General features: G+C 44.3%; 1 protein-coding gene across 2 annotated transcripts in view; it reads left to right on the top strand.

The window, feature by feature from the left end:
* Window positions 1-15977, top strand: part of LOC146189501 (uncharacterized) — a 33971-nt gene that overhangs the window by 3445 nt on the left and 14549 nt on the right. Inside the window, exons 2-5 of one of the 2 annotated variants that reach the window (XR_014707302.1) lie at window positions 4697-4713; window positions 7362-7435; window positions 9680-9769; window positions 11917-12066. The gene's annotated coding sequence lies outside the window, so the exon portion shown is untranslated. Of the gene's footprint in view, window positions 1-4696; window positions 4714-7361; window positions 7436-9679; window positions 9770-11916; window positions 12067-15977 lie in introns of those variants that run through there. The other variant, XM_084603274.1, reaches the window with a different exon arrangement.

Raw genomic sequence — 15977 nt, 5'->3', positions numbered from 1 at the left:
AATGTGTTATTAAACAGCACAAACATACTGATGGGCGGATCGGTGCTGTCGTTGCGCAGGTGATCAATAATGGGGCGCAGGGAAGGATCACGACTCTGTTCGACGCCGATGTGGAGAAAGTTCGAAATGGACAAAACGCAGTCGTCAGCAGTATTGTCAGGAAGTTCAGGAGGGCAACGGGGTGGCGGGACAAGCAGTCGGCGTCTTGATGTAGGCGGCCTGACTTGTACACAACAGTAAACGTGTATTCTTGTAATCGCAAGGCCCAGCGACCTAAGCGGCCAGTAGGGTCCTTAAGTGATGACAACCAACACAAGGCATGATGGTCAGTCACTACGCTGAAGGGCCGCCCAAACAAATAAGGGCGGAATTTGGTCAACGCCCAAACAAGTGCAAGGCATTCGCGCTCCGTAATGGAATAATTGCGCTCGGACTGAGATAGAAAGCGGCTGGCATAGGCAATCACACGAGAGTGGCCGTGCTGGTACTGGGCAAGGATGGCGCCAATACCATGTCCGCTAGCGTCGGTGCGCAGTTCTGTAGGCGCAGACGGGTCGAAGTGCGCCAGTACAGGAGGAGCGGTGAGCGCGGAAATGAGCGTTGTGAAGGCCTGAGCTTGTTCATGGCTCCACGAGAAATTCACGTTTTTCTGCAAAAGGGAGGTAAGGGGACATGCTAGGTCAGCGAAGTTCCGAATGAAGCGACGGAAGTAGGAGCAGAGCCCGAGAAAACTTCGTACATCACTTGTATTACGTGGTGTTGGGAACTCGCGGACTGCACGAACTTTATCAGGGTCGGGCTGCACACCATTTTCGTCAACCAAATGTCCCAGGATTTTGATCTGGCGGCGGCCGAAGCTGCATTTTTTTGCGTTGAGTTGAAGACCGGCGCGGCGAAAGACTGCCAGTATCGTAGAAAGCCGTTCAAGGTGACTTGTGAACGTGGGAGAGAAAACGACAACGTCATCTAAGTAGCATAAGCACGTTGTCCACTTGAAGCAACGGAGAAGCGAGTCCATCATGCGCTAGAAGGTCGCAGGAGCGTTACAGAGGCCAAATGGCATGACCTTGAATTGGTATAGTCCGTCAGGGGTGACAAATGCGGTTTTCTCTCGATCCCGTTCGTCGACAGCTATTTGCCAGTAGCCGGAACGCATGTCGATCGAGGAAAAATAGCTGGCACCATGCAAGCAGTCGAGGGCGTCGTCAATTCTCGGGAGCTGATAAACGTCTTTTTTAGTGATCTGATTGAGGTGGCGGTAATCTACACAGAATCTCCAAGTTTGATCTTTCTTTTTGACTAAAACGACAGGAGACACCCAGGAACTGCAGGAAGGCTCAATAATATTATTTGTCAACATCTTGTCGACATCTTTCTGTATCACGTGGCGCTCAGCAAGAGAGACTCGATAAGGCCTTCTGTGAATAGGGCTGGCATCACCAGTATTGATGCGATGGGTAACGACAGATGTCTGGGCCAAAGGTCGGTCGGCAAAATCAAAAATGTCCTTGTACGAAAGCAAAAGGTCGGAGAGAGCATCGGCTTGCTGAGGTGTCAAATCCGGTGCTATCATGGGAGTAAAAAGGGTCGAACGAGAAGCTGATACGGAGGGTTCAGACAGAGGCACAGGCTTGAGGGCAGAAACTTCGCAGTCAGCCAACGGAAGCAAGTCAGCGAGTGCAATGCCATGGGGCAAAACTTGGACAGAGCGGCTAAAGTTAAGGACGGGAAGATAGGTTCTGTTATCCGTGACGGTCAGGACAGTGTGAGGGAGTATGACGTTACGGTGGAGAACAACATCGGTGATTGGACAAGTGACGTATGTACCATCAGGAATAGCAGGAAACGGGGCCAAAGGAACATACATGGCAGCTTCCGGCGGTAGGCGAACAAACTCGACGGAGCAGAGGCGTGGCTTGATATCTGTGCGGTCGGAGCAGAAAGGCAGGTCTAAGCGAAGGAGGTCACTTGAACAATCAATCAGGGCAGAGTGTGCCGTTAAAAAGTCGATGCCGAGGATCACATCGTGAGGGCAGCGGTCGATTACAGTGAAGAGCACAGGGGTAGTTCGACCACAAATGCTCACGCGCGCAGTGCAAAGTCTCACGACTGCAGCGACGCCTCCATCGGGGACACGAACGGCTGATGAAGAGGCGGGTGTGACAACTTTTTTGAGTCGGCGGCGAAACGAAGAGCTTAGGACGGAAATTTGGGCACCAGTGTCAATGAGGGCGGTAACAGGCACACCATCTACACAGATATCTAGAAGATTGCGGCGATGAGCGAGGGTCAGCAGAGGATTTTCGGGCCGGGTCGTCAATGCAGCTTCACCTCCGGGAGCTGTATTGATCAGTTTTCCGGGAGCGGGCCAGAGAAGTGAGGGGACGAGGAACGGTGAGGTAGAGGCGAGCGGGAACGGCGGGTCTGGGGAGACGGCGATCGGCTGGACATGCGCGGGGATGGCGGGTTAAAGTCACGAGAGGGCATATCACGGAGAGAGGTTGGGTGTGGTCCGTAGGCGGTGCTGCGATCATGATAGTAGCGAGGTCGAGGTGGCGGAACCCAACGGCTGCAGCAATGGCGAGAAATGTGGCCGGCACGTGAGCAGTTGAAGCAGATGGGTCGGTTGTCGAAGGTCCGCCATTCTTCTGGGTTGCGGTAGCGTCGGGTAGATCTGGGGTATCGCGTCGGGAAGGGAGCAGGCGGAGCCGCAGCAGCTACCACCGGAAAGGTGGACTGGACAGATGGCTGTGCGGACGGCTGACCAGAGCTGAGGCTTACGCTCGCATTAAGGCCCACGTTCGCGAATTCTTGGCGAACGACAGCTTGGATCAGTGCTATAGTAGCATCCGCCGGCTGAGGTGTGAATGCGACTGGGGCCATTGCCTCCAGCTCTCTGCGAACGATCCTGGTCAAGTTTGGCTCATGGGACGGCTGCTGCAGTGTTGGCAGATCTTCGCACGAAGACGTAGCAACTGTGTTAGGCAAGCGGTCGAAGCGGGGAGCAATACGACGATGTTTAGCTTGCTCAAACCGCCGGCATACCTCGAGGACGGAGTCAACCGTCGTACAATCTTTGCAAAATAGAAGGTTAAAAGCGTCGTCAGCAATACCCTTTAAGATGTGGCCCACCTTGTCACACTCGGGCATGGCGCTGTTCACTTTGCGACATAGAGCTAGTACGTCTTGTATGTACGACAGATATGATTCGGTCGACGACTGTTCTCGCGATGCCAGGTCCTTTTTAGCGCCGAGCTTGCGTCCGATCGGCTTGCCAAAGAGATCCCGAAGCTTCTCTTTGCACATGTCCCAGGATGTTAGATCTTCTTCGTGCGTCTCGAACCAGACGCGCGCCGTACCATGCCAGGTAGAAAATTTGATTTGCAAGCATCAACGTTGCGTCCCATCGGTTGTGCTTACTGTCTCGCTCGTACATAGCGAGCCAGTCTTCGACGTCGGTGTCATCGGTGCCGCAAAAGGTTCCCGGATCACGAGGCTGCGCAACGACGACAGTGGGCGCTGGTTGTGCCGCTGTAGAGGTAGCTGCGTCGGACTGCATAGTGCTAGTACCAAGTTGGCGGCCACTACGGAGATCCAGTTTGTGGTATTGGTGTCTACCCAGCACCTCCACCAAGATGTTACGAGGCACGTCGAGATATTAGGAGGCGATGGTACGTCGCAGCTACAACAGTTCACCGTCAGGGACACACTCACAGAACCAGACGTAGCTGCAGCGTCGTCTTTCTCTACTAGCCCAACACTTCGTCATCGTCTCTTTCACTGCGTACCGTAACAATATCATTGCGTGAGCCAATCGGTTACGACAATGTACATATATTGGGCGTGAAAAACTTACCGAACACGATTAGGTCCAACAGATATTTATCGCAGCCTGCTTAACACCGTCGATGTCACTGTCCAACTTTATCCAAGCAACGAAACCTCTGCCGAGCTCAGGGAAAGAAATCGATAAAGCGCACAATATCCACCACTATACCAGCAGGAGGCACTCTTCATGCGAGCTCGAAACATCATAACATTGTAACATCTTCAGCATTAGTGGAGTTTGGTCTTTATGTACCAGCCAATATAATTAGAAATCTTACTTTTTTTTTCTTAAAGCCATGAAACAGAGAAAACACAAAAGGAAGGTGGACGAGGTTGAGCTGCAAGCTTAGTTTAGCTTCGTTGCTTCTGTGTGTGCTTTGCACATTGAACAAAAGTCGAACAGTCACCAACCAGACCAAAGACGTTCTCTATTTAACCTCAAAGAGTACAATGAAACACGTCGAACCTTGAGTAAGAGAGGACGCTTACATAATCTTCATTTATTAGTCCCGGCATCTTCTATTCATAATTTTTGCAAATTACACATAAAAAATTACAACTCTCCCTTCGCCTTTATTTTGTACACATGATTCTACACTTTGTTTCAAATAGATTTTCACTCCGTTTGGTTTTTGAACTCAAAGTCTTATCAAGAGAGTAAGGTCTAGGGCTGATGAGCTTAATGGGCATAAATATTTGGGCAATCGTGCAAACTTGGTTTGTCGACCAACGTTTTTTTTTTTTTCTTGAAATTGCTTAAATGAAATCTCTGAACGAGGCTTGTTTAGAATTTTTCAGCTGCATTATTTATTGCATTCATAAAAGGCGAAAAAGACCAATTACGTATGACGTATTGATTGCTTTTCAGGGAGAGGAGACGAAAAGGTGCGTACAATTTGTTACTTCTCAATGACAGCTTATTTGAAGGAGTTCAAAAAACGAATTGCTAGAAACTTAAGCTTTCCATTGGAGAGTGTGACTCGAAGCGATAAAGGCCACGGGAAATGCTGTTTGCAATAATGTGGTAATGGAAGGAGTGCATAGAGCGGGTCGTTGTGAGTATTCGAAAAAAATATAAAAGTTTTAGTCGGGGCTTACAATTTAAGAATGTTCGTTACATAAGTGCTTCTGGAAACTGCTCGACACCGGTTTGGGCGAATCATCCGTGCGCGCAGTCCTTCCTGATGGCGTCATTGGGGTATTCTTGGTGGGCCTGCTCATTGGACGGTCCCATATTGCGCGGGCAGGAGGGGCGGTGTGGGGCACTCTCGCGATTTGTTTTCTTCTTTTTTTCGAGGGGGGGGGGGGGGGTCGCTACAAGAAATTCACGCTTTGAAGAGGATGGATAGGATACGCATGGCTTGTATGCGTTTTTTAGTTTTACTAAATAGCTTTTCACGGGCCTTTAATGGTTCCAGCCTGAATATTCTATTTTGCGGACCCTTTGCATTGCGCTTTTCTCTTAGGATATCTTTGTCCTGTGTTTCAGTCAAATCTTGGTAAATACGTATATAATACCGCGGCACTAATCAAGACGCTCCTTCCTGGCGTGGCTCGGCTGTTGCGAATTATTATCCGTCTAACACCAAACTGGATTAACTGGCGACCGTTATTACTTTTCCATCATGATCAGCGTTTACTTGATTATTGCCAAGCATATTGATTCACTGTGTGGGCGAAGAACTTTTTCAAAAGATCACTTCTCCAGCCAAGAAAGAAATTGTGTAACTTTTGCCTTAATTTACCTTCGCGTCAGGCAAATAATAATACTCGCCGTCAAACCAGGGAGTAGCATCCTGCGATGTGTCACAGTCTCCCATACCTTATTCTACAGATTGTGCTGAATATTTAGACCCGCATATCTCAGGACACAGGACTGTTACAAAAATTTGCTACATAGCATAGTCATAAGATTTCGTTATATCTAAGTTTTGTATAAGAGCATGCATGCTAACTGTAGGGAATAAACAGTTGAACGGTGAATATAGTAAATTTTACAATGACAAATATCCTTAAAGTTTTCGTCTGTCTAGCCCTGTATTCGTCGTAATGAAACACATTTTGTAGTTCTCTTTGTATTTTTTAAATCATGAAAGTAAAACTTTGAAAACCCTTGCATATTATGCGCACATGATTACTTAATGAAGAGCAAATGCTTAAGGCTTTAGAGATAAATCTGTATCAGAGTTTGATAAAAATGCTATTCCACAGAAGGTATGCGGAGTTTAGGTTTCGTTGAAGGAATTGTAAGTTGCGAACAAAATTGGCATGTCATTGTTGGCAAATGAGAATTACTGTCATGAGAATTGCGACTCGAGCACACTTCTAACATACAGTGATAAATATTAGGTTTTTGGGGTGCTAGTGTAGATCCATAAGGGTTCTGGAGTTCACTACTAAATTTAAGAAGCAGTTCTAGAAGGAACATTTTACTTTTTCTTATTGTCATCTTCTTACCTATTTGTCTTATATAATAGCTGTCACTTGCAAGCTTTCTATATTTACAGAACGAAAACGGCAGTCATAACTTAAATTATTATATACACAATCATAAATTCATTTCAATGTTTTAGGGGCAGAAAAATTAACTCCAATGCTTAACTGAAAAAGCAATTTCTGATATTTAGGAGTAGCAGCCGTTTTGTATTTTCTGAGATTGCTACGAGACGGCAATCCAGAGAACTGACAGCAGATAAGCGATAATGATGACACAGTTTTAATGAGAGTGAGCGCTATTGCCTGTTTCTTCTTCATCATCCGTAACTTTACCAGAGGCCAACCGGAGATCATAGCGATTTTCGACAAGGAAGGACGAAAAAAATAAACATATGAGCAACATGATTATCGGCGTGACTAGATGAGCGAGGAGAGAAGATAAGGAAGATAACTGCTAGCCGCCACAGTGTTGACCGTGTGAAGCGTGGCCCGGAAAGCCTTTGGGCCACATGTCGCCAACGTTTGATGACCGAGAACCAAGCAAGCACCTAATGACATGGACAGGTGTGATGTCTTCATGAGTGACGGCGTCGTAGGTCGGTAGGGTCTTCAGGTCGGCGTTTCGGGTCAATAGGTCATCTGGCGATCGGATTTCATCGTCTCTTGTGATCATGTGCGTGGCGTCTCATGTCCGTGGGGTCATGTAGCTGCATCTTTTTGTCGTTTTTGTGGTCGGGGCGGGGAACGGAATGGTGTAAGAATGAGATTGCATCGAGTCTGGCAGGCTGGGAAACGGCCAATTTATGCGTCGCAGAAGCCCGCAGCCGAGGGCTGATGCAGACGTGGTGAGGCGAAGCCCCAATGAACGCACACAGCACCTCCACCAAAATGTAACAAATTAGCAAATCAGGGACCAGACAGAAGACGACCGATGACGAAGAGACGATTTTAATGACTGCCGGCGGGCCTAGCTCGAGCTCGCCCGCCCGCGCCACTGCCTGATTCTTTCTTGTCCGTAACAATATATTCCCTGCACAACCGTATACATTCTGTACTCTCGTCAATATCTTATATGTTGTGGCCCTATTCTTTTGCAGGCAATATGTTCTCCAACTATACTTTACTCAACGTATTGAAAAGAGAAGTGTCGACCTGACAATTTCGTATCTAGGTATGCCTCTTTATCTACAAAGATTGGCTTCCCTTTCTATGTAACAATTAGGGGTTCATTGAGAAAATGCCTTGTGAGAGTATTTTTTGCTGCTTGTGCCCAATGTATAATCTCATTGATTGCTGTGGTTCTTATATATATATTATAAAAAGTATGGCGTTAGTATTCAGACACTTTTTGAGACTAAAGTGGCATTTTTGTACTGAATAGAATGCTATTTGGCAATATAGCTACTGGCAACTTTCTTAGTTACAGGTATTTGTCCAACGCGCAGCAGCTATGGGCATTTACAAACACTAAGGATGGAGATAAAAAAATTTATTATCCTGTCTATTAATTTCCTCCTGAGTGTCAAAAAGTGAAGCTGCTAATTTTCTTCACACAATTGCTCACTTTCTTGGATTTAAGGTGTTAGCCAGCGAATCGCTGAATATTGAAATATAATACCGTGCTCAGAGATGAACGGTGATCGAAGTCCCTTGAATTGTTTTATTTTAATAGCATTTTTATGCGTGTCGGTGAAATTTCTTCAGAGATAGTTGTAAGCACCAGCTTTCCAAGATACGCCGTAGGTTTCTCGGCAAAAAATTGTATATCACTGCAGGTGAAAACGGCGATTTGCGATTTCAAAACCTTACAAGTTTGGAGCCCTGTTGCTTGTGCACTGAACGTTTATTAGCCATAATATTTACAGAACGACTTTATGACACATATTTACTTAGAACAGCTATTTAAATACATTTTAATGGCACAGTTGCTGTAGTAAAAATTGCAAACATTACTCTAGGCCATATATATCTGATAACCATCTGAAACGAGCAGCATCCTATATAATAAATAGACCTCTCCTGGCCTACGTAATCAGAGTACGTGTTTCTAGACAGATAGGAAAACATGTACCCTACCGAGGGGTCTCTATACGGGAGGAAAAAAACTGGAATAGAATGCGAGGCGAATAAATAAGCTCAACAAAGGAGACGGAGGAGCGCATGTGGTCAGAAAAACCGGTTCAGAAGGGGAATTGGCTGAGTTTGCCCATCGGACAATGTCTACTTGAATCGCAATGTTTACCCTAGAGAGGTCTATTTGTGCGCTCACGTATGAACGTAACTGCTCCTAAAATTGCCCAGACAAATGCTAGGAATATTTTCGCCTTGAAGGCGTACTATCGAAGGTGGAAGTTAAAATTTGCAATCTTCATGCTTACATCATAGTATTATTGTATCATATATTTTGTATTATTTGACAATAATTTCTTGAGATATAGGTAGTATCAGTGTTCACACGGCCATCCGTTGTTACTTGGTGGGATGACAAAAACAAATTAATACGTTCATAGAGGTATGAAAGCGGGAGAGATAATTGAGAAAGTATGTAAAAAAGGGCGAAATGGTAAAATCAATTTTCATAGAAACCAGTTGAGATACAAAATATTGTTAAGGGCGCTGTAATGTGCAAACATTTCATTCCTCTAGTACACGAAGGTTTCCCGATTGATGGCGGTTTTTCACATACGCTTACCTATAGCCTCGTAGTCGTCAGGGACTAGTCACTTCATCATCACTTGTACACTAGAAGCACCTAATGCCGCTTAACAGTGCCCCCTTAAGAAAGGTACTGCGCCTTGAGTTTTTATGAGGGTTCAGTACATCCTGAGAAATATGGCTTGAGGAGGATCATATGCACCATTCTGATTGCTGCTGTTCAAAAAAAAAAAAAGAAAGAAACATTTCTTTCCTTAGGCCTGTGTTACGTGCTTGACGTCTAGAAATATTTCGCTTTTTTGTTTCAAAACCCGATTCTTTTTTTTGTTTTTTTGTTTATCCTTAGTTATAGCGAGACGAAGAGGATATCAGAGAAGGACAGAACACAGCGCTACATCGCGACATTGGCTATGGAAGATCGTCACTTAATCGGCCAACAAATGGCTTGGTCCTTTATCACAAAATAAGTATTAGGAATACGTCTCGATCACCTGTTGTCTCTGTATACGCGACGTTTTATTTATTTATTTTTTCATTTGAAATATACTGCAGTATTTAACGATTAAGCAAGTGGGCATTACACATAAAAATAAATGTAGCTCAACACCACTACTAGCAAACAATAAAGAGAAGATATGCGACTGTCGAGAAAGATGAGACGTAATCAGGAAATTGTAGACCTGTTATTGTATAGAAAGCTGCTGCTCATACTACCTGTTGCTTTTCCTCTTGTAACAAAAAAGCTTCGTTCTTTTTCCAGAAAATTCACAGGATCCTAACATTCGTAGGAGCTACCCTGTGTTACACGCAACTTCGGATTGTCTCATTCTGAAGGTTCCGTTTTCAGCAGGTTAGTATTCTTTACACTATTGCCACATGGCGGGGACAATGCTGAAAGCAAAAGAAGAGGCGATTCATGTGGCAGTGAGGAGATAAACCCGCCGAAGTGATCTAGGACACTAGAACAGTCTGATGCAGTGTGGCATTAGCCGCGCTTTTATAAAATCATTCCAGGTTCACATTTGCGCCTATAGGTCTGTAAATTATAAAAATACCTTTAGTATTCACGTATTATTAATACTACGCCATTAATTTCAGGTTATTGGCCTTCTCTATATTTCACACAAAGCCATATCGCAATTAGAGTCTTGCAAACTCAAATTCGTCCTGCGCAAAAACCGCTCTCTAAACTCGGGGCCAAAAGCTTGGCGTAAGCTTCAAAGTAACACGTGCGAACCTCCAATTATGTGCCTTACGTTATGAAGAACTAGATTCAATTAAACACAAAAATTGCGATGGCAAAGCCTATCTAAATGATATCATCTGGAACTGCCACAGTTCCTATCAGGGAGCCACTTCGAGCGCGAATATTGTCACTGGAATACCCCAATCTTCCCAAGCTTCCCAATGCATAGCGGCCCTTGTTTAAGCGGTGGGTGGCCGTTCGAGACACTTATCGTTATCCGCTGGTAGTAAAGTTTCGCCACCATCACCACTCACGTGCGCACCTAAACCCCTCAGTCTTTAAAGTGGTGCCTTACAATCCAGTGATTCTAAAGCCATATCCAAAATGGTTCAGAGAGGCATTAAATTTGATGTCAATCTTACTTTCAGATAGCAATTAGATAGCATTCAAGAGGACGAAATACATGTGCTAGCCTTTGAATTAATAAGTATTTTTTGAGCCGCTTTGTTTTATGAGTACTGGAGATGATTTACTGGCTTGCTTTATTGCATATAAGTGCATTACCCACAAGCAGACTATGTGAGCTGCTGAAGTCTTTTGAACCAGAACCCGAAGAGTGATTAGACGCTTTTAGTTATACGGATTGATCTACGACTGCGTTTCACTTCCGGATGTGTGTTTCTCTAACAAAACCTTTAAGAAGCAATACTAATGAAATAGAGTTAAAGCGCATGTCATGCAGAAAATGCGGCGTCAGTCCTGATGTCGGCGTTAGCGTTCAAAGTGAAACAATTATGGGCAAGACTTTAGCTCCACCTTCACGGATATGATGCGATAGCGGAGGTTACCACCCTATGTATAATATTCCGCTAAAACCAAGCCATTGATTGTGCCTGCGTGTCTGACTCAGAATTCAACGGTCCTGGCAGACTGATTTTGATATCATCCTCTCAAATGAAATGAGTGGCCCAAGTTCACATTTCCTGCCAAACGTACCATCATGCAATTCACATTTCCTGCCAAACGTAATATCATGCAATCCAACGTTCACTCAGTGCGCGGACATGTCAGCTGATAGCAATCACATGTCGGGGCCGTACAAGTGATCTTTCGCACGGTAGAAAGAACGCTGACAAAAACGACGGCACACTTTCTGGCGAATGTGGCCTTAACCTAACAACGTCCAGCTCCATGGTCGTGTGAGTATGACGCGATAGCGGTTATTCGCGACTATGAAGTTGGAAGTTGGGGTAGGAAGACGCACGTTTTCTCCAATGGTTTGTGCGGCTTAACGAGACCACATGATACCTCGAAATTGGAAGGAGCTACCACATCAGGTTCCGCGTCCACGGCGGTAAGTTGTACTACGAATCAAACTTCCAGTGCTCTTAGATTCCAAGTCAGGCTGCTACGCCTATGCTAGGTAGACATGTTCATACGGCTTAGTTTAAGCGGGACTTCATATGTCGGGTGGCATACCACGCTACCTCGTGATATATATAAAGGTGGAACTTAGGTGTCGCCTTAGTTTTGAGAACGAAAATCTGAACGTCGAGGGTTAGTGATTAACCGATGAAAGGTAAATCATAACATTATTCACTTCGTACTACATTAACGCTGCGGAAAATCTAAAACTGCACTCTAAAATGGTAAAAAAAAAAAAGAAAATAACGAGCCTCATGCTTTATTCCAATTTAATCTAGGTAATGATAGCCATATGTACACTAGGAAGGATTATTCTTAAGTAATTACATACTGCAATAAGGAATTGTTGTGACGCTAATTTTAGCCTTTTTGTTTTCATTTTGCAGAAATACCGAATTGCGTGTACTGGGCAAAGAATGAAACCATCGGAAAGAAAGATCATGCGTGCTCGCTAATATTTAAGCAGAGGTGCAAGCAGCCCTTTACATTCCCAGAATACTCACCCGATTACTGCAAATAAACCTACAATTTTCTATATAGCATTTATTCGCGTGCACGTTCTTGTTCTAGAGATTATTAGTACTCTATTGGCTATTTGAATTAGGTGCGCAAAAGCTTAACAGAGCTTTAGAAAACTTTCCCTGTTATTCGTGTACTTTAAGCCTGAACATTCAATAAAATGCCTCGGTCCCGCATCTTTAGGAACAGTGGTCGAGCACCGTAGCCACTGCGCAATCCCGGCGGGACATAATAATAGGTTGATATTGACAAGTTCACTTGTTGGGCGAGTTGGTGACGGTGTTCCATATCTGCAGTGCGATCAACGCGACAAGAGAGAAAACATATAACGACAAACACAGCGCTGACTGACAGCTGATTGTGGTAGCTACGCAGCTGAAACCATGCATAAAACACTTTCGGTTCGAAGACGAGGCACTCTCCATCAGTGGCCTGAGTGGCGGCCTAAGCAGTTAAAACACTTATCTTGGCCATAAAGCGGTTCATCCAATCCAAGGATTTCATAACCCATCATAGGTACACAATCCAGTTGCTCTTCTACGTCCTGGCACCGCTTTCGATTGGTTAATTTTCTTTAGATGCATATTTTTATTCATGTTTTGTTCCTTGTGCAAGGAGAGGAGGGTGGTGCTGAAACATGAGCTGGAATATATGTGCGAACTTCGAGCTCAGTATAAATTACTCCTCGTATTTTACAACCTGCTGGTGTGGGCTATTATGGCTCGTTTTATCTGAGATGCTGTGTCACAACTATAACAAATATTTCAGTGCTATTCCACTTTGTTGATAATAAGCAGGCGTTTGTTATAAATGCAACTTTTGTGATTGGGCTTGTACACCATGCGCATACTGTTCCTCTTGCCGTTGTACCCATACGGATATTTCAAAAGTCATAGTCCTTGCCACTTTATGAAGCAAAGCAAAAAGTTTGCGGAATAAGGAAAAGGCGGGTAGTACGCCACTGTCTGGAAATTTGTCTTAGAAACTGTATTTTGCAATAGAGCATATTTAATCTCAAGAAACCCGACGTAACCAAACATGGGTTTGGTTTCTTGCTCCAGTTACTCATATGCACCGAGAACAAAGTACACGTGCAGGATATTCTGTATTGTCCTGTAAGGAATGCAATTCGGACATATGCTCATATAGTGGAAAAAGAAGATTCTCTTCCGCTTTCGACATTCTCATCCACCCTGAACCGTGCGATGAAAGGATAAACAGGCTAATTGAAGGCAATTACGTAGCGGTGTATTTCCGGAACGAAAGCCTACAGCGCTGACAGTCAGTGGGCTAAACGCGAACGCTGATGTACTCTGCTTCACACAAACAAGCCCCGTACAAGACGATGACCATGATGCACACTTCTCTCGTTGCGGCTGTCGCTTTACATTTGGTTTGCTTAGCTCTTGAAAGCAGCGGAAGCCTCCCAGAGTATAATCCAGAGCTCGGAGCATATCAAAACGAGTCTAACGTAAGTGTACTAACATCTTCGTGATATAATATTTTCGTGGCCATATTCCCATCAAGCACTCGAACTGATCACTAATCAACGAAGACAGTTTCCTAAAGGTATGAGGCAGTAGCGAGTCGATGCCACGGGCGACGCGTCCACAAAATATACAGGTTTGAAGGTTTTATTCATGTGCGCCTTGAAAATTTCCTGCTTACTTCGATCGCACTGCGGGCATTGCAATTTGCACTAGAGTAGTGACCGCGTCAAGCGTAATGATCAATGTCCGCAGCGTGCCGGTGGCTGTTAGAAAAAATTCAGCAACGTTCCATTATGAGCGCAAATATGAGTGGCAGTATACACACGGATACTGATGGGCGTTGATATTGGTGTTTTGAAATGGCAGGTACGCCTAAGGCGCTTTTATGGAAATAACATTATTTGAAGTATGCTTCGTGACAAGAAGGGAAAAGCGTGCTTTGTTAACGTGATTATTCAGAGTAGTTTTCTTTTGCTTGTCTCATGGAACGTATTTCTTAGTAGAGACTCAAAATTGTCTGGTAATGACGTTTATGATCAACACCGACCGCAAAAATTTTTAGCTGGCAAGTTAATTTTCACAAATAATTAAATTCTCACGGCATACTCTTCCCTCCTTTTACATTTCTCCGCGATTTTTTTCTAATATTTAAATACCTGCAAGCACTATCCCCCGTCGTAAGTCCGTACTGGACCATTATATTTATAGTTATTGATTATTTCGCTCTTTTGATGCAAACGTATTCTGTTCCTCTGGAATGTAGTTATCCTAATTTGTCACCAGAGCGTACTCGAATGAACTGAAGAACAATAATCATGTCTAGTGAGTTGTGGTTAGGAAAGCGCGCTACCCAATACTCTAAGCCGATGTTCGGCGAACATGCCCATAATTCCCCTTTTGGAGAGTAAGAACGCTGGTTTGAGTCGTTGCACATAACCAAAAACGATTACAAAATATCAGCACATCACATTAAGATCTGAAAGCAAAATATGTAAATATATCAAATATAAGGAATTTAAAGTTAAACAAATATCGCATCAATTTTCTCAACAGGTGCAATAAATTTCACGCTTTTCATTTCTGCCGTGTGTAGCTTCATCCGTGCTCTAAATTTTTTAACTGCGCCTATTTCAGTCTTCAGTAAAAATCGAGCCCTTTTTTATATACAGTGTAGCAGGTAACCTTCACTTCCTTCCATCAACAAAACAATATACCTTCTGAGATTGCCTCCTGATATATATATATATATATATATATATATATATATATATATATATATATATATATATATATATATATATATATATATATATATATATATATATATATATATATATATATATATATATATTTGCCCTACATAGCCAAAAATGCCGCAGAAAAAAATGGAGGGAACATATAGAGGGTAGAAGAGTATATATTTATGCGGAATTTAAAAAGACATTAATCATTTTGAGGTCTGTAGCTTGCACAAGCCGCGTGGAGCCGTCTTACAGGCCTAGATAGGCTTGGGCTGTTCGAGTCGCAGAGCCAATCATATAGATGGACTTCTCCTGAGACGAGCAGTTCCCTGTGGTCACACTCCCCCTAGGCGGGCGAGAAGAGGAGAGAATGACTGGACGCAGGCCCAGACGTGCGATAGATGCTAGAAATACCGCTGCAAGAAGTACAGGATGAATTTCTTGGTTAGTTGTATCTTGTTCACGGGGGTGGGGGGTTGAGGTTTGTGAGCCTGCGCCGGGCGAACCGATTACTCACGGTTATGTTTCCTGTACTGAGAATATATGTCGCAGGCGTCTATGATATACATTAAGCGGGCATCATACAGGTTGGATATGGGGTTAAGATCGCTTCGTAAGGAGAGAGCATGGTTCGTTTCACATGTGCTTGATTGCAGCCATATAATGAGAGGTTGCCCAGCAAGAATTAGAGACAAGTGATCCCGAAGCGGCAACCATGCCAAGAAATGAAGACGCGGGGAGGATGGTGTGCTCCGCTGTGGAAAGTCGGCGTGCACTATAGAAGTGGAAGGCTTTTTGTAATTCATTGACGACACGATAGTGGTGTCGGGAAGTAGATATGTCGGCTAGGATGAAGATGAGATCTTCAGCGTTGATGCTGGATGTGATGGATATGAATTCAAAGGCCACATTCGATCCGGTGTTGAAAAAAATCAGGAAAGCTTCGAGAAGAGAGAAAAGTTCTAGCCAACCTCGGCTACATTGCTGCACTGCACAAGTGCTCCGACTGAGCGCTACCCCGACTGCCGTCTCCGCTCCCTCATTCGCGAAGGATATGAGCCCCGATATGAAATAGTGTGAAGGGCAAGCGAGTTCACTCGCACATATGCGCCTCCTGGAATAGTGCATAGAGATGTAAAGTTTCCAAACTTTTTAGCACCGAAAGAAAAGAAAAAAGGTTTTTTGGAGGGAGGGAAG

Source organism: Amblyomma maculatum, chromosome 5 (genome assembly GCF_055883805.1).
Source record: "Amblyomma maculatum isolate TAMU_Amacu chromosome 5, ASM5588380v1, whole genome shotgun sequence".
In the NCBI taxonomy this organism is placed as follows: Eukaryota; Metazoa; Arthropoda; class Arachnida; order Ixodida; family Ixodidae; genus Amblyomma; species Amblyomma maculatum.
This window is presented reverse-complemented; position numbering and strand designations above follow the sequence as displayed.